Source organism: Pleuronectes platessa, chromosome 3 (genome assembly GCF_947347685.1).
Source record: "Pleuronectes platessa chromosome 3, fPlePla1.1, whole genome shotgun sequence".
In the NCBI taxonomy this organism is placed as follows: domain Eukaryota; kingdom Metazoa; phylum Chordata; class Actinopteri; order Pleuronectiformes; family Pleuronectidae; genus Pleuronectes; species Pleuronectes platessa.
Window position 1 is genome coordinate 9495544 of NC_070628.1, and position 18675 is coordinate 9514218.

The following is an 18675-nucleotide window of genomic DNA, read 5'->3' on the forward strand; positions in this document are numbered from 1 at the left end:
AAATAGATCCTCTCCTTGCTCTCCCAATCAATTTACGTCAGCTCACCACACTTCTCTCTGCCTCGAGAACACTTGGTATTCACAAAATGAAATAATGGGCCACCATAAATTCTGCAGAGAGGCACTGTCGGTTTCACTTAAGAGGGAGATCTTTATTTAGGGAGATCTCCTCTAGATAACTCTTGATAGCATCTCCTACTGTCACCGGTGCCTCGGTGTGACTTCCCTCCTCTCGCACCTCTGTTTTCAAACCCTTTTAGTCTCTGATGGTCTGTCAACAGTAAACAACTGACATTGAGTAATGTCTGTGCGTTTCACTTTAATTGAATTGTGGAGCTTTCTAAAATAATCGATCCATTTACATCATAGTCATGTCATATGTTACACCATTTCTAGTTGAAGTACTTTGATATTTTGCGGTTTTAACTGGGGTTCAAGTAAATACAGTTTACCGTTCCTCAGTTAACTCCCCTGCTGTCCCATGATATCTCCTCTCACTTTTAACAAACTACTACGTGCTGTGATATTTCCGAGCACTCTAAATATAACAGTTTCTCATTTTTTACCCTAAGGCAGGAAACAGCATCTCAGTAGACTCGTAGCTCTACATTCACGAGTCATTGAAATTCATGAGGAGAGGGGTAGAAAACAAGGCTAATTTTTCAAGAACAGGTTCACAAGCACTAGGGCCATTTGTAAAACCTGTTCACATGAATACACATGAAATAAATGTGTACTCTGCTGACATGCTATTAATAAAAGGCCCCTGTGTTTGATACAGAGGCGAGGCGTAGGTATGTGCAAGGGGGGTAGGTGGTTTCTATAAATGGGTACAGGGGGGAGAAGCCTTATCTCGGGCTAACTGATGTCTTTTGGGCTTTTTGACTCCCCTCAGGTTGCTCTGAACTCCTCTTTATCACGAGTGTTACACACCAGGCGGATTAACCAGCCAATCCTAGATCAGGGTGACACAAGGATCGATTATATCCTCTGATGACTTATTAGGATGAAGCAGATCTGTGCTGGTTGGGATATAAATTAGATTGAGTGTGAGAGGAAAGCCAGGTTTCCACATGAGGTGAGCTGGGAGTTCTTGTCAGCACATTCCATGAAGTGCATTGGCAGTGGTGGGTGGTGTTGCATGATTACGTTGCACATTGTGACAGCACACGAGACATTTAAGATTGGCCTTTACATAGCAGGCGTTTAGACTTGTTAATAAGGAAAAGCAGTGGAGTCACATTAACAATGGCTGTGTAAGTCATGGCAGTTTTATAGTGATACATTATGCATTATGCCAGGACCCAGAATGGCCAAACTGAATTCAGCCATCACTGATTATTATCCGCACACCTATGGGCTTTACTATTCCTATAATTAATCGGAGTAGTAGAATTCTGTTCATTGTGGCATCGTGATGTTTTGTTCACAGGCCTTGAAGGCGCGGTCCAACCCACCCAGATTGATGATGCGTTTCCACTTCCTCCTACCATCAGGAAAGGAAGCCAGAGTATAACTGTTGCAAATGCTGCCATCCTGCACCGACGACATCATGTGGTGTCAGTCTGTGCAGTAGCGATCGGGGGAATGGCGCCACAGTATCAACGTCCCGCAGATTCATGCGCTTGACTAATCGCGAGCTAGTCTCTGCTGTCAATCGTAATGTTTTACCCCTGATGTAATACCTAATTAAACTTATCAGAGGAATAAACTTTATTTTAAGCATACATAGTTTGTTTCATACCCACTCCCGTAACATGGGGGAGCCAGGGTTTATGACCTGTACTGCAGCCAGCCTAACAGGCGCTATCAAGACACTTTCCCCTTTGGTCAGCTGTCATGTTGTCCATCTATATATACAGTCTGTGGTCCAACCATGCCCTTAGCTTTTGGTTACAATGACATTCATACAGCGCAGCGATTAGTTGTGTTGTTGACATTATAAATGGGGATTTACAAAGTGCTTTGTTACTTCCATCATGGTTCAATAAGCACTGACTGTAAATGTTTAACCACGGCCATGGTCTTCTGTAATCCTATATTCTTTAATTTACTCACAATAATACACGTGATTTAATTTTAGGATGCGCTTTTCAACTCTAGATTTTCATTGACAGTGTGTGTTGCTTCAAACTTCTGACGGCTGAAAGCAAAACTAATCAAAAAGAAGAAATATTATCCATTGGAAAAAGCCCGTGGTGGTGCCTGCAATCAGCAGCTCTCAAACATTGGCTATTGAGGCAGTGTTGATGCTTGGAGCTGTTAGTTTACTAAGCAGGGGAAAAGGCTGATGATTACCTCTGGCTGCCCCAAGCACTGATCTATGTAACCTGCTGTGTCTACTGTTTCCCCATCGACCTAAAATCCCAGTGTGCTGAATTACCCATCTGCTCGTCTGCTGGCATGTAACACAGCCCAGTATGTGAGATTAGTAGATCAAGGGGAACGCATGACTTTCCTCGACCCGCCCCCCGAGCTCCATTTGTGTGTGTATCTTTAGTGTCGCTCGGTCACTGTGAACATGTGCAACATTATGAGTGATGATTCTTGAACTAAAATGAAACGTATGCCAGTGTCTGCGAGTTACAGGAGGTTATAGTGATTCCCTTTTATCTAGTTTTTTCTTGCTAAACATGTGAATAGCAGACTGTAAAATTAATCTTGTAACATTACTCTGGATTCCCTGAAGCAGTAAGGAAGAGGAGCGAAGTGATGTGACACACCACATTTCCATGTAGAAGAGGTGGTAGACGTCTGACAATTAATTGGAGGGCATAATGAAGATATGTTCTCCGCCATGTGGAATGTGCATAGCAGTGCATTACACTGTCATGGTGGGAAAAAAGATTGCAGGCTCGTGTTCACCAGGGAAATGTGCCAATTATTAGATAATGTTCCGAGCAAGCAGTCATGGATTAAGGCTTTGAAAGAGTCAGGATGCTCTTCAAATGAAGATGGTTTGATTAGCATACAGTCAGCTCTTCCAGCTACCACAAGAACTATGAGAGCTAAGCCGTGGATTCAAGCCCTCTCCTCTGCTTTGTTTGCAGCTCCTGTACAAGAGAAACAAAATCAGAATCCTTAATGCTCTTCAATTTTACCGTACAGTCATTTGGACAAGACTGCATGTGATTCACAGCATAATAATGGTGCTTGTAGGGAACATTTTAGAATTTTGATGAGTGCAACAAGATTTAGAGTCTGACCGTATATCTTAGTATTGGAAAACCTTGTCTATTTACATTATGCTTTCTGTGCCTTGGTAATGCACTTTCCTATTCTAATAATAATAATTATATCCACGAAGTAATCTGATGGTTATTTCTCATTTCAATTATATAATCAATTAATTGACTCATTGTTGGAGCATTAGCTTACTACATTATTAATAATATATAATTCATAATTTGAGTCATCAATAAATAACCAAGTTAAGTCAAATGTATATCATACACCTTGTATATTTTGTTCTGTGTGGAAAATAATTTTTGACATGCAGTAGAATGAGGGGCTTCTCTCCTGTCTTTGTTTCCAGAATAAGAGCAAAAAAACAGCAGCAGCACTTTGCCCTAAATCTCTTTTTCTGAGAAAATAAAAGTATCTTTTATTTTTCATCATAATTGCCTCCAATGAGCAAACCAATCATCTGTTCCCTGCATCTACTCTTTGTCTTGATTTCATCATCTTAGAAACTTGTTTTTGGTAAAAAAAAGAGAGAAAAGAACAACAAATGGCATTTCTATTGTGAAAGAAAAGCTTGAATAGAGTTGTGTGAATTTAGTTTTTTACTGGTTCCAGTGGAAACGGAGGTAAACGAAGACTGGACTGTTGTGAACTCCTGTCCTGCAGTTTGTGTGTCTCCTGATAACACACACTTATGGTCAACCCGTGGCGTTTGTTGATCCTGTTGCTACAGGGTCTGTCCTTTCACCACAACATTGTCAGGCTCCCATAAAAAATCCCATTGGGCTAAATGAGATGCATTAGCCTTGTGGGGAACATACTCTTCATCAGCTCCCTTTTTTAAACAGGAGTGATTAACACATCTTCTTTAATAGTGCTTAGAGGAGAGGCTGCTCTCATTCTGGCCGGCAGTCAACTAGTCCCTCGGAGACAATTCATCATTAACGTAAGCAGTAAACTGAGGCAATAATGACAATGATTTTTCACAATTCTTAAACAGAAAACACTTTGATGAGGTCTTTGTGTTAGAGCATTTTTCTCAATTGCTTTAGGTTAGGGTTAAGGTTAGGTTAAATGACTAGAATGTCCTTCTTGCCACCTGCCAGGTAGAAATTTGAAATATGAATTTGCATTGACACAAATTATTGTCCAATTATTAAACAATCTTTTTTTACCAAACGCAGTTGAGTTTGTTGAGTAAGGATGATATAAAGCATTTTCATGTGCATCTAAACAATATTGTAAAGAAAATTCTAAACGATAGAATTAGATTGTCTATTAATTGGTCTTTGAAATGATTACAATTGCAAAGACATTTCAGCTGTAGATTACGATTCAAAGCTTGTTCCCACCAGACACGTCACTGTTTTTAAATACTGAATGATTGAGCTAATGAGAACATCTAATGCTGCGTAGACAGAGAGGAGGAGGAGGAGGAGGAGGGGGGAGGAGGGGGGGAGGGTTGTGTGTGTGTGTGTGTGTGTGTGTGTGTGTGTGTGTGTGTGTGTGTGTGTGTGTGTGTGTGTGTGTGTGTGTGTGTGTGTGTGTGTGTGTGTGTGTGTGTGTGTGTGTGTGTGTGTGTGTGTGTGTGTGTGTGTGTGTGTGCGCGCGCTCATAGACAAAGAGATGACACACTGCTGTCTTCTTTCTCTTAAAAACCAAACAGGCAGCAGGGGTCCACTGCCAACTTCAACCAAACGGACTCAGTATAAAACAGATAATACTCCAGGCTTGTGCCAGACTCCTTTGTGGTTTGAGTTTAATTGTAGTGATTTACAGGAGTCCCTGTATTGCATGTTTTTAAATCAGATGATACGATAAAACCAGAAGAGTTATGAGAACTCACTCATCAGCTGAACTTTTTTTATACAATAGTTTGTTTTAACATTCAGCTATTTCTGGATGGTTTGTCTCAACACAGTCTGCTGGACTAAAGGGAATTTTAGGGATATCAATAAAACATGTTTTTTTTTTTTATATATTAATGGCTACCTATAGATTTCCAAAATAGTGTGTTGTAGATGCCAGATTTGCTTTTGACTTTTACCCAAGTGCTGATTTTCCATGAATTAGTAAAGATGTTAGGCAAAGGGTTTCAGTGTGTGTATAGCCACTTAGAAATAACATGAATATATAAAAGTTATATTGCTTCTAAATATTTAGTTAAGAATTTTTATTTATGTTGAAAACAATTTTATTAAGATATTATTTTTTGCCATGTTTTTTTGTCGGCCTTGATGGGTTTCGGTTATTGTCTGACAGTATTTCACCCAATAATCCTGCAATCTCTTTTGAGATGCATCACATGCATCTTTGTGTGTGTGTGTGTGTGTTCCCACACATATTGTTAATTTCTTAAGGGCTGGGTATCGCTACTGATTTCCCAAATCGACTTGATAAGTTTTCAATTCGACGTATAATTTGATTTAATATTGATTAATTCAGGGATATTTCAGTGTAAAATATCAAATTTGACTTGATATGAAAGCAATTCTATGACAAATAACGGTGCATTATTAAAAAAGGTATTAAGGTAGGCCTGTCATGGTAACATTTGTTGCACATTATTTTGTCCCAGAAATTATTGTGATGAATGATAATATTGTCATCATGTGAAACCATTTTTAACAACTTGAAAAATAATAATAGACCCTAATGATGCAAGTGCACGCTTTCAAAGAGGAATTAACTTAATTCTAAATAAATATTCAGTTTGATAACTGACTCTGTTAACAACAATTGCTCTTGAATAATTATTTAAAGGCACAGGATATATGTATATTATATTAGGTTAGTATTTCAGCATTTCCCATAGAATTGTGTGTGTTTGTGTCTTCTCGTCCCTGTCATTCTTCACACACAACCCGACATGTAGTTAGTTATTAATCGATGGTGTCTGATCATGAATATGGATTGTTCCATGTCACTTTAACACTGATGTCCTGGCGTGTTGTGTGTATGAGTTGAACTGTGTGCTCACAAAACGTTAGACATTTTTTAAATGAGTTTAAATACCTGTCTCATAAACTGTGGAGCGAATCAAACAAACACAAAGTAAACTTCATTACTGTCAGGTCCTAATGAATTGCGATCAGTGTTGGTGTTTATTCATGAAGTGTAAAGTGAGCGCAGGTCAGCAGGGGAGTGGAGGGAGGACACACAGACAGGAGCTGCTTCACGGTCTGTGTATCTCTGTGTGAGTGTGTACTCGGCAGAGGAGATGAGATGAGGAAGCGACACGACTCAGATCAAATACACAACAGCTAAATGTGTCCTGCTCCGGTGCGACCAGGGAACCTTTTCGTCGCACTTCAGAATTTTGGTCGCACTCTGGAGCCCTGTCGTATTGTGATTTGGAATATTTTGAAAAATATTTATCTCTGTAAACTCATAATTTTCTTATGTCACGCCTCATCACTGCCTCTAGCTGGATTTAAGATTCTGCAGCGAACGACTAAGTTCCGGGTTCTCGGGTTCTCCTAAGTGAGGCCGGGTCCTGGACCAGACTCTCTCATGTGCACCCTGTGTGACAGGCGCACAGAAAAGCCTGATAAATAAAGAGAGTGACAGGGCTTGTACAAACTTAATTGATTTTTCGACAGCCCAGAAAATGTTAAAAACACTGTAACAGTATTGAAGGCTCATCAATTGTAGCCTCGATATGGAAGAGTTACTTATCCCTCGTCTGTTCTGTGATTGAACCGCTTGTAAAGTTAGTGCTCTATCAAATTGTTCCATTAAGTGTCTGCTACTTCACCTGTCAATCAGGATTCTCTGAGGGGTTTACAAACACACATCAAACACAGAGCATTCTTGGCACATACTCTACAGCACATTTCATATTGTTTACTTGGCATCATCAGTTTGCAAGTTTTCAAGGTTTCTCAACTGGAGATCTGTTTCATGTACTGAAAGTGCACTTCACAACGTTTTGTTTGGGGATTTTATGGAGGCTTTTGAGAAAGTTTTTACTTTTACAATCCAAAAGTTGGAATTTCAATCCAACCAAACCAATAGCTAATGGTCTGAACAAAATATTGTATGCAGGATTCAAATAGGCAGCAAAAATAACCGTCAGACTAAAACTGTGATGGGAAAAGTGATGGGATTTTAAAACATATTTCAAACTTTAACTGAAGCCTGCACAGTCTACTGCCTGTGCTCAGCCACATGTTTCTGTTGTCCGTGTTCGTCTCCTCAGGGAGGCTTGTTGTGATATGGCCCCTTGAAGTGAGAAAGAGAACTACAGGCTATCAGCTAGCACATAGTTGCCACCCACACACCATCAGTTTTGGGCTGACAATAGGTTTTCAGGGAAAATAAAAAAATAAACTCAAGGGAGAGAATTTTTAGCTTCACTGCCTTAAGCTCTATATTGTCAGATGTAGCCTTATATTGTATGTGGTCTGAGAAAAGAAGTTAAATGTGGCATTGCAGCAGATTTAAAGAGAACAGAAAATAGTGAGTGAAATACTATTTGGGATTGGGAACTGGCTGTTCAGTGTGGTCACGTCTCTGTTAAAACAATTCAATCGTATTTAATATAGATGGTCTTTATATCCTGGTATAACAAAATACTAGAGACAAGTGTATTAATATTTCTATCTTAAAGTGTCTACTCATTCCAAAATTCTCTGTTTGGCTGACTGTTCATTTTATCGGCTCACGGTTGGCATGTGTATTGTTAAGGGCCCAAGGAAGTGCACTGTCAAATCTGGTGCAAATTAAGAGAATATAAAAAAATGTATGTATTCAATTTTAATGCATTTTGAAATCACGTGTCCAGTGCTCTGTAGCAACAGGGTCTATCAATCATCAAAGTGGCAGCGACAACATATTCTCTACTAGCAAACAGCCCATTCCAAAAGGCATGTTTTAACGAGCACTGTAGTATTAAGAGTTTAAAGTTAATTACCTTTAGATCACAGTTAAAAGCGGTTTAGGATTACCAAAGTGCTTTCTGCACATCCTGTTTGTATGACATCACGATTGAATCTGTTGTAGAGATTGTTATTGGAGCTGGATCCTATAGTTATTGAGTTCCACCCTGACCTGTGTGGGGCTGGTTCCAAATCACATCCAGTCTAAGTGAGTTTCCTTTGTCTTCCAGTATGCAACATTCTCTACAGTGGTGATGAACCCAATCAGCACCAGTTAAATCTCTGTCTAAATCTGTTGCCTGCTCCTATGCTGGTCTATTGGTGGCAATGCATTTCATGTCATCTGTACTAATTTGCCAGAGTTTAAGGACCGAGTGTGAAAATGCTCGGCTAAAGTCTTTGTAAAATTTGAACATGAGGCAGCATCAAAAATCAAGCTCAGTTTTCTTATCTCGCATTGGTCTCTTTAATTCCACTGCATTTCTTTCCTTGTTCCATTTTCTCTTAATTTCCAAAGCTAAAATGTGGGTTAGACAGTAGTGTGAGTCACCCGGTATCATGTCCTCAGCTCTCAGATTCTCCCTCTTTTCATGTCACTCTCTGCAGCTCGCTCTCTCTGCCTGTGGTGTCTGGGGAACACAACTCCTACTCAGCATTGGCCACCTGTCTTCACAGGCAGGCATTTTAAATACGTTGTTTTTAAATAGCAGCTCCAATATTTGATTTTCCCCGCGAGTATTTAATTTTTGGTCTGCAGACACTAATCCAGGCCTCCTCCTCATGAGCACAACTGACCTTTCTTGGGACCTTTTGTCGTCCCAATGTTGACTCTTTATTTCTCTCACGTTATTCCAGGGTATATGGGATAGTTTGTTGCATTTGCCTCACCACATCCTTTTCCTCTTCCTCACCTCGAAACAGGGCACCCAGTGGGCTTTTATCCTCCTTTTCAACTCACTAGGTGGTCTGCAGCACTGACATGTCTAGCTCAGTGGAAATGACTCTTCAAGGGCTGAGAAAGCCCTCAGAGATGATGCGATTTTCTTTCAAGAGAATTCCTCCTGTCAGTGTCCCAGTGAGTCAAAGAGCAAAGGAGTTGTAAGGTTTGAAACACAGAGTTGTCACCTTCAAATAAGAAGTGGAACTGTTGCTGCTGGTTTAACTCCGACTATAACGACCACCCTGACTAACAAGGAAGGAGTACGATTTATTTCCCTGTTTCAACGTTAAAACATCAAAAGAAATTCTAATGTTGCATTCATTCGATTTCAAGTTTGGTTTTAAGGATTAAAAAGGACAAGAAATCTCTAGGTACACCTTATTATTAGGTGTTTGAGTTTAAAAGATGGCCTGATTAATTTTTACAATACTCTCTGCATTAACTGTTAGTCTCTCTCTCTCTCTCACCTACTTTCTGTTTCCCTGAAGAAGTTTCATAATGTGATGTTTCATTTCAGGTTTTAAGAAATGTACAGACTTCAATTTAGCCAAGTGCAGCTTGTGTGCTGTGAGTGACAGACAAACCTCCAGTCACACAAACAGCTCTCTGTCACACAGAGGCACATGTGGCCTATAACAGACTGTTTTAACCTTTGTTTGGCAAAAGTACTGAATTTAGAGTTGAAGTGTCACCACTGCAGTTTGCCACTTTACACGCAGCACCTGGTGCCTTGGAAACGATGAATGAAGAGATGTGTCCGTTAGAGTGCCACATGGAACTAGCTGTCCATTTCATCAGGTTAAAAATCAGAGAACCTGGAAACTCTATCATCCACTATTTGAAAATCCAATTTTTCTTTGAACACAGCACAATCATTCTTTATTACCATGCAGCAGACATATCGTCCTCAAGTGGTCTCACAATAATACTTTGGCATATGTTGCCAATATTGTTTTCCATCTGCCATTGATTGGAGAGTAATTTGACCAGACTCTGCAGACATTTTGCATTAAGCAGAAATATTGGTACAGTATTTAGCATGCTGTGCACATTTTATGTAGTGGGGAAAGAATGTGTGGGTCAATTCCTAGTCCTGTCTGCTCTCTTTGTAATTATCAATTAGGCTTTATTTCCCAGGAGAACAATAACTCACTCCCACAGTGTGTGTGTGTGTGTGTGTGTGTGTGTGTGTGTGTGTGTGTGTGTGTGTGTGTGTGTGTGTGTGTGTGTGTGTGTGTGTGTGTGTGTGTGTGTGTGTGTGTGTGTGTGTGTGTGTGTGTGTGTGTGTGTGTGTGTGTGTGTGTGTGTGTGTGTGTGTGTGTGTGTGTGTGTGCTGGAAGACCCTGATAGCATTATCTCGGTAGTGTTGCTGCAGTGTTACATCTCAGGGAGATGGAGAAATGAATAACTCACGTATTATATATATCATGATGCATACACATACCATTTTCACGCAGAAAAGTCCACATATAATACAGTATAAGGGAGTTGGTGAATGGTTCTGAACATTGTTTCTGTTATACCCGATCAGACTATTTTCCAGGGATAGTGAGTATACTACTCCTACTACATTACAACTACAATCAGACAGCTAAGGTTAATTAAATAACATATGATATATGGTTTGCCCTGACCTCTTCTTCGTTTATTATCCTATGTCCCATTATTCATGTGTTTCACAGACCTGAGCCCCATTAAGATGACTAAGACCCCTTCTCTGTTCTGAAGGGCTCCCTTAGGCACCCTGAAGCTCAGATTCATCTTCTTCCCTTTTTTTGAGAAAAAATTGCTAGATACTTGATCTACATCAACTCTCAACAATAGTTTCTGCTGTTTCAGTGTCATGGATGGGTGTTTTTATAAACTGATGCAGTAAAAACAAAAACATCAGTTCCACAAGATTGCCCGTCTGATTGATATACTTGTGTTCACAGTATTGTCTCTTTTAATCGCTGAATAGTTTCAGACAGCCACGTGGATTCATTTTTTTGCAAACACAAGTAAAACGAATTAGGAGGGTTGTGTGGCAGCTTTGGTTGATTAGGGTTAAGTATTGTGAGGAGCAGCACGCTCTTCATGCACACCCCTGAATGACAGTTGCACTAAGAGGGACGGTTACAATAGAAAAACAGATTTGGCCCAGATTGTCCGCCTGCTTGCTGAGAATGGTGGGATATCTCCTGGTCCTTGTGATGACCCGAATGGCCATGATTGATGGGTCTATTGTCAATTTGTTTGGGAGTGTACGTAGTTGTTAACTGAATTCACCTGAGCCTGCTGAGGTACAGCAGTCTTCAGGCAATCTGAAGGACAACCTCACATTGTTGTAAATACAGAGTTCGTAGCAATAGAGAAAGTATGGAATTTGAGTTTTGGTAATTTCCACGTCTGGATAAGTATAGAAAACAGATGGGTGCAGATGCAAAATATTTGTTTTCCAGACAATTACCCCTATTCTATTTTCTTATTTCTATTTTTGTAATGTTTTTCACGGTGTTTGAAACAGACAGCCAGCACAGCCTAAAATATAAAGCACTGTGTGAGAGAGTGCGGTCCAGGGCGAGCCTGGTGTGCGTTTTGCAAAGCAAGTTGGTTCTCAACTCTTGTTCCCGGGTGAATTTTACATGAACATCCCTCCTGTTACTGTAAGCGTGGGAGGTATATAGTTATTAAAATTTACATGACAAAAATATGAATTACATTCTGCTGGTTTAGCATTGCAGCTTGAATAAATTGCTTTGTGAACTTGTCTCCTCTTAGCTAATGTTTACAATTACAGTGGGTGCAAATTGGAGATTGGTGGCCAGTTTGCATATCAAACGATGCTGAGGAGCAACTCTTTGGCTTTGGTGCACTGGGACGTGTTTACTCAGCAAACAACAGTTTAATTGGGAAAATAATTTTCCAGCTGCTATAGATTTGAGGCAGAGGATGTGTGTGTGTGGGTCTGTGTGGTTTACTGTATTCAGTACGAGGCTTCTAAATAATTAAAACCAACCAAGGGGAAATTAATGGTCCGAGCTTGTTACTGCGCTCCATCATGATAAAGCCACCGACCACACAGCCTTTTGAACAGACTTATCAGGATTCACTATATGTGATGGTTGCCGTTCTGTGTTCTGATGCCTAATTGATCCTCATGGAGTTTGCAAACAGCGAGAGCTTCTTGCAAAGTGCAGGAACTGGAGAAGTATTGACAAAATGTTGGGGAGACTCAGATGGAAGTACACATGCTATTGAGCAGGAAAGGCTTCCTTGGGGCCATCTTGATTCTCGATCAATGTTAAAGTATAGGATGGAATGAATGGGATGCAGCCGGAAGCTTTCTAAACACTCCAGTTCAGGAGTGTAGGTTTGACGTATCTGCCCCACATATAGATCGACTGAGTAGTAAATGTAGGTGAAAGGACTAATGGTCGAATGCCGCTGAATACTGCTTTTCAGTTACATACTTCCGTACCACCCTTGATGGTATAGTGTTAGTGTGTGGTGAGATAAAGATTGGAAGGTAGAGTTATTAAAAAATAAATTGGGTAAAACATCCAATTCAAGATATCTTCCAAAGGGCAGAGGAAGCGGCAGCATCTAAGAATATCTTTGGTTTCAATAAAAAGATGCCTGAACCATTTTGTTGTTTCAGAGCTCTTGTACCTATTGGAACAAAACAACTATAGATTCTTTACCAAGTCAACTGTTCTGTCCAACAACCTCTTAAACACTCTTCCTCTCCACTTCCTCTTCTTTTCTCCCCTCACGTCTCCCTGTGGATGAGGAGTCATTAGGATGTGGGCAGATGCACTTTGTCAAGGTGGCCACGCAGTCGGAGTCTGGCTGAGCTGGGTGTGCACAGTTTTGCCCTGACAAGCATTGAACAAGGGATGAGAGAAGATGAACGAGGGAGCCAGATAGAAGTGGGGGGAGATGAATAGATATCAGGGGTACGAGACATTGGTAAAGAGGAATAACATTCAAAGAAGGTAGCAGATAGATGTGTGAAGTCCAAGGTATTAGTCTTGTGCGGTACTTAGTCTTTTGTCTTGTCTATAATTTGAGGAGAGCAGCTTGTGTTTGCATAAATTCTAAAAGGTAGTTAAAGATAACATTTCCCTTTTCATTCAAGGAATAGCTATCCTACTCTTTTTACTCTGTACGCTATCTTTTAGAGAAATTAAATAGAAACAAATCCAGTTCACTCAGCTGCTAGATTCTCAAAGGGAAAGCTCACCCAAAAATTTTAATTCACTCATTATCTACTCAGTCCACAAAACACCTTTGGAGTTTCAGGGGCTTGGGATAAACCTGAATTTCCAAAACTGTTGTGTAGACAGAAACACTTCTCCCACCCCTCCATCGGCATAGTGGTGAGTAGATATTGAGTGAAATTTCATTTTTGGGTGAACAATCCTTTTTAACGGCCTTCGACCTCTTTTACATTTTTTCACATTTATATTCTTTTACAATGTAAAGTTTTTTGTGTGTTTGATCTGAGTTGTAAAAGCTTGCTTTGTCTGCAAAATGCAAATGCAAGTGCTGTTTTTCCCATTCGTTCCTGGTGCTAAACTTTCTTGAGTGCTTTGGTAGAAGCAATAAATGCATGATAGGAACTGTATGGGGTAGTGAAGAAAAATGGTCTCCGGCCCCAAAGGAAAAGTTTCAAAGACTCATACAGGGGAGCAACTAGCTGCCTCTGTGTCAGGGCCAGTTGTCGGAGCAATCAGGCACCCAGCTGGACTATCATTTGGTGCCACTGAGGTGGTTTCAAAAGTAATATGATTTCTTGCCCTGCAGAAACAGACTAATCCTTGTGGGTGTGTTTGTTTGACCAAGAAGAATCTAGAGGCATAAGGGAGGAAGTCCAGGACAACCTGATATTTTCTTGACTGAAAACAAACACGATATTGCCCCTCAGGTTGAAGCATTTTTACTTCTAAAATCATCTTATATTGCCTTTTGTCTTTTCTGTATCAACCTTATTTCCCCCCTGCTGGTATTCTTCCTTATCATGAGAAGGGTTACAAAAGCATCAAGATCATAAAAGGTGCTGCTAAGACTGGGTGTTCCTTGTCGTTTTCTAAATCAATCATGTTTCTGAGCATGAGCAAACAACTGAAGGACTTCTTCACATTGTTTCAACTTAAATTCCCATTTAAACCCAGCGCACCTTCTTCAACAAACAGGACAAACACAACTAAACTGCACAGTCATGTTTAAGAGAAATTCAATTTATTAATATTATATTATATCATAAACGATTCCCTGAGTGACGTCTACTTAAAAGTGACAGCTCGGCGACTTGCCCTGCCTCAAAGCCTCAGTTGGGATATAATAAAACAAGTGTGGACATCACAATGTGTGATGTAGTGTTGAATGTGACCTGCATGCTGAGTACAATTACCTTTTTTTTAAGGACAATTCCTGCCACTATGGTTTCATCCCACATGCACAAACCCCTTTGCAATGAATAACCATTTTGTGCTAATTTGTTTCTGAAAATCTCATTAGAGGGAATAATGAAATGGATCAGGGACTTCTCCTCTCAGTTTTGTCGACTCAGTGTTGGAATGATTTAGTTGGTAAATGTGTGCTTAGTTCAGGGTGCAGAACACTCATTTGGCCTGAAGGTGGCTAGTAGCTAGAACATTGTAGGCATAGCTGTGCATGGTGTGTGTACCTCATACAATAAGTTGTAAGTAAGCCATGTGTCTTGTTTACGGCACCGTGGTTAACAGGTGTGTTAAAAGTATTTTTGTCCACCGAAGGACGTCACAGTGCAGAAAAGAGACATTTTCATGGCCACCCGAATCATGTTATGTCAAATAAGATCCTGTGCCTAAGGATTTTTTTCAAAACCTTTGCGATTTTGATTATCCTGGAACATGCTAAGATACACACCAAGTCTGATCTGTTTTGATTTCTTTATCATCTTTTAATTTCAACGACGACTCGCGCTAAGTGCATTGCTGTTTACGACTACATAAAAACAACTCATTTTGTCTTTGAAAATGGAATTGATGTACGTGTTGTTTTGCATAAACAGCAGTGACCTCCCATTACAAGTGTTCACACGAAAAACATGCGTGCACCCGCAGTGTAAAAGTTGAACATACAGTTACATATCTGAGTTGACTTCATTGGTTTGAAGCGTGTGTATTGCCATCAATGTTTTAGTTGATCCCTCCCCCTGGTGACAGCTGTGGCCAGAGGCATTATGTTTTGGAGTTGGTTGACTCTCTTCTTTTCATATTCATCCAGGTGTTGGTCCAAGTGACAGACGCTCATCTCTTAGATCATATAAGTAGGATATGAAAAAAGATTTATTGTAACGTGGCCCTTTTATCTCCTTATATCCATGACATGAGAAATGGTGCAAAATCCTGAATATGATTATATGCCATTGAGGCTCCCCTTGGTCAGATTGTCACTGAGCAGTCTCCAAGGTGCTGCCAATACACCAGCCCTCACTACTTCACTCATGCCTCAGCAGATTTATGCTCCATTAGGAAAGCCCGACCTGCAAGCAGCACAAGCACCTCTGTGCCCCTGTCTTATTTTTATGAGTGTTCTCCACTATTGTCTTGGATTCATAGCCCACCTGTCCTTTGAAAAACAATAATGAATAAGTGGATTGTGAAATTTGATGACTGTTGCTCTTGTAATCCCACATGTCGTTCGCTGAAATGTGCCTTTGTATCTTCTCCTACAACACAGTTCCACTGGTGGTTTGTCAATTTAAATTCAGTATAGCTGGTGCAAATCTCCATGATATATTTATTTGCCATTATTTTTTAAGCACGGGCTTCAGTAGAAGGAAAATGGGTATTGTTATCAGGAAATTCAGGGACTTTTTTTTTTGATTGCTGACAAATACTTGAAAGGTAAAATGGAAATAAAGATCTACGAAATGTCTATGCAAAGCCAGCTATCTTACATCTGAACCTAGGAACATAGTGTTTTTACAAAAACAGTAAAATAACTAAAAAGCACTGTTCTGCACTCATTGTTGTGCGAATTGCTCCTGAATAATAGTTTCTAAGTAGTTTTTTCTGCTTTCTACTGGATATATTGGAGAGACATTACATTGGCTCACAATCTGGTCACTGCTCCATCAGGTCAGCTAGACCAGGGCTTCATTAATGAACTTAAAGTTAAGGAATCTCAACTACAATTTTTAATTCTCCACTACGATTTTTAGGTCCAAGCCAATGTGTGGACGATGTGAATTTTTGTTGATTTAGCCATTTCTGATAAAGAAGTGCTCTTCCCTGTATCGTTCCACTCTTCTGACTCCAAATCCCCAACAAGTATCCACTCCTACGCACAAATTCACTCTCAGTTCCCTCGTTCTTTTAAGCCTTTAATGCCAAAAAAACATTTTAGTACTCATGAAGAGGAGTCTGTGTTTTTAATATCTCCTGCACAAATATTTTAGTTTCCGCAGCTTCGCTCCCACAAAAGTCAACATCTTCTTCTCAAACATGGTTAAATAAAGAAATAAAAACTTTAAAATACTGTTCTGGAAGGCAGAGAGGAAATAGAAGAAGGGCAAACATACCGATTTGCTTGCTACTCTCACACATCTGATGTAAATCCTCCCAAAGAGATGTGATGGATATCTACATTATTTCTATTATAAGATAATTGCAATTAGGCAGACCATTAACACACAATTCAGAGAGCTTTAAGTTGACTCTTGCCCATTCTCAGCACTATCTCATTACATTAAAATCTCTTTGCCGATCCCATCATCCACTGTAGCTGTTTCAAAATCACCCACCTGCTATACAGTCTTCATTCCCATTTCGTTTTTAAAAGAAGTAATTCTGAGGTTTTGTCCGAAAATGTAAGTCATTGCTAACTGCCCTTTGTCATCACCCCAATTTTAGAAATGACACAGTTCCCCACCTTTAAAAAAAAAAAAAAAGGCTTTCTATGAGTCCTTTTTATTTCCAAAGTGGTTTCGGGCATTTTGCCTTTTATTGATTGGCCAATGTTTAAATGTGAAATGCGAAGAGTGAGCGGGAAAGACGCACATCGTATCTCTTTTATGAACAATTGTAACATTTTGGAAGCATTTAAATCTGCATGGCACTGTGACTGCTCTTGTCAAGGTCACCAATGACTTGCTTGCAGCTCAATTTGAACTCTCTTTGACCTTAGCTTTGCCTTTACCACAGAAGACCACAAAGTCTTAATCAGCAGTCTAAAAAACTTAAGTAATCAGATGTCGCCCTGGATTGGTTTATCTCAACTGAAGCTTCTCTATCATGCTTGGAAAAAACTCCTACTTTGACTGCTCTTTGTGGTGTCCCACAGGGATTAATACTTAGCCTCCTTTTATTTGCTAAATACATGCTTCATATTTTCATTGCTATGCAGATGATATGCGAGTATATCTTCCAAAAAAGTGTGTTACCCCAATGTGACCATACGTCATTACCTCATTATGTCCTGCTTTCAAGAAATTCCCTGCAGTTTAATGGCACTGCCTCACCCCAGCACTAGCAGCATTAACAATCTCCTGTGTCTGGTTTGATAATGCAAAAAAAAAAAAGAGGCCTGTAACCTGGTGGCTGTTTCACACTCAGAGTTATCCTTGATAGTGTGAGGCTTGCACAAAATGCTGGGTCCAGGCTCTCAACATATTCACAACAAAAGCAACCACATCTCATCCATCCTTGCTGCCATTAGTATTAACCTGTGAGTTTTTGAACTTGTTGAGATTTCACTGCTTGTTTTGAAAGCCTTGGATGGTCAGACCTCCTGCCTACATCTGTGATCCTCTTAGTCCCTATGAGCCTGATGGTTGCTTGAGACCTCTGGCAGGGTCTGACTAATGTTTCCAAAATCATTGTGTTTTATAGTGTGTTTTAATAAAACCCAGAGGGTAAATTAGTAATGCAGCATGATGTATTATTTTGTTCTGAGTGAAAGAAAACAATATATTATAAACATGACTGCAGTTCTCTAAAAGGAGGTGAGAGGAACAATAGTAGCTGGCCCAGTTCATGCCTCTTAAGATGTTTTGGTAAAATACAGACTAGAAATAAGGGAGATACTCTGTACTTGACATAAATATATCCACAGGGGAGGGCAAGGCCATCCATAACATACAAAGCACTTACTGATCAGACAGGCAAGAGTGCAGATACTGGGTCTGCAAAGTGCCTCCAGTCCCACAGGTGCATACAGTATGATGACCCCCTCTTCATCAAGCAAGGGTTACATCCACATCCTCTTGATGAATCAGATCCTGTAGATATCTGTTCTTGACATTTTCTATTGCTCATGTGAAAAGAGGAGTAAAACTGTTTTTTCTTGTTGCTACCAGTAAAAACAGACAAAAGAAAATAAACAGACAATACAACTCACAGCCTTTTAAGTGCATCATGTATCCCTTAAGTGGTGCCCCTCTTCCTCCAATGGAAAAAAGAGGAAAATAATCTGGACTGTGATAACTGCACAAGAAGGATGACTTGGACATTTCCCCCATTAAAACATTGATGAATATAAAAACAGGAATGATATTAGATAGATATTACAAATTTAGGTTAATACAGTTTAATACTCACAACCTGTTTGAGATTACATGGTTTTAGTAACATGTCTTTATAAGGACCTTGTGTAATAACACGTAAAATGTATAAAATATTACGTTTATAAAGTGTTAAGCAA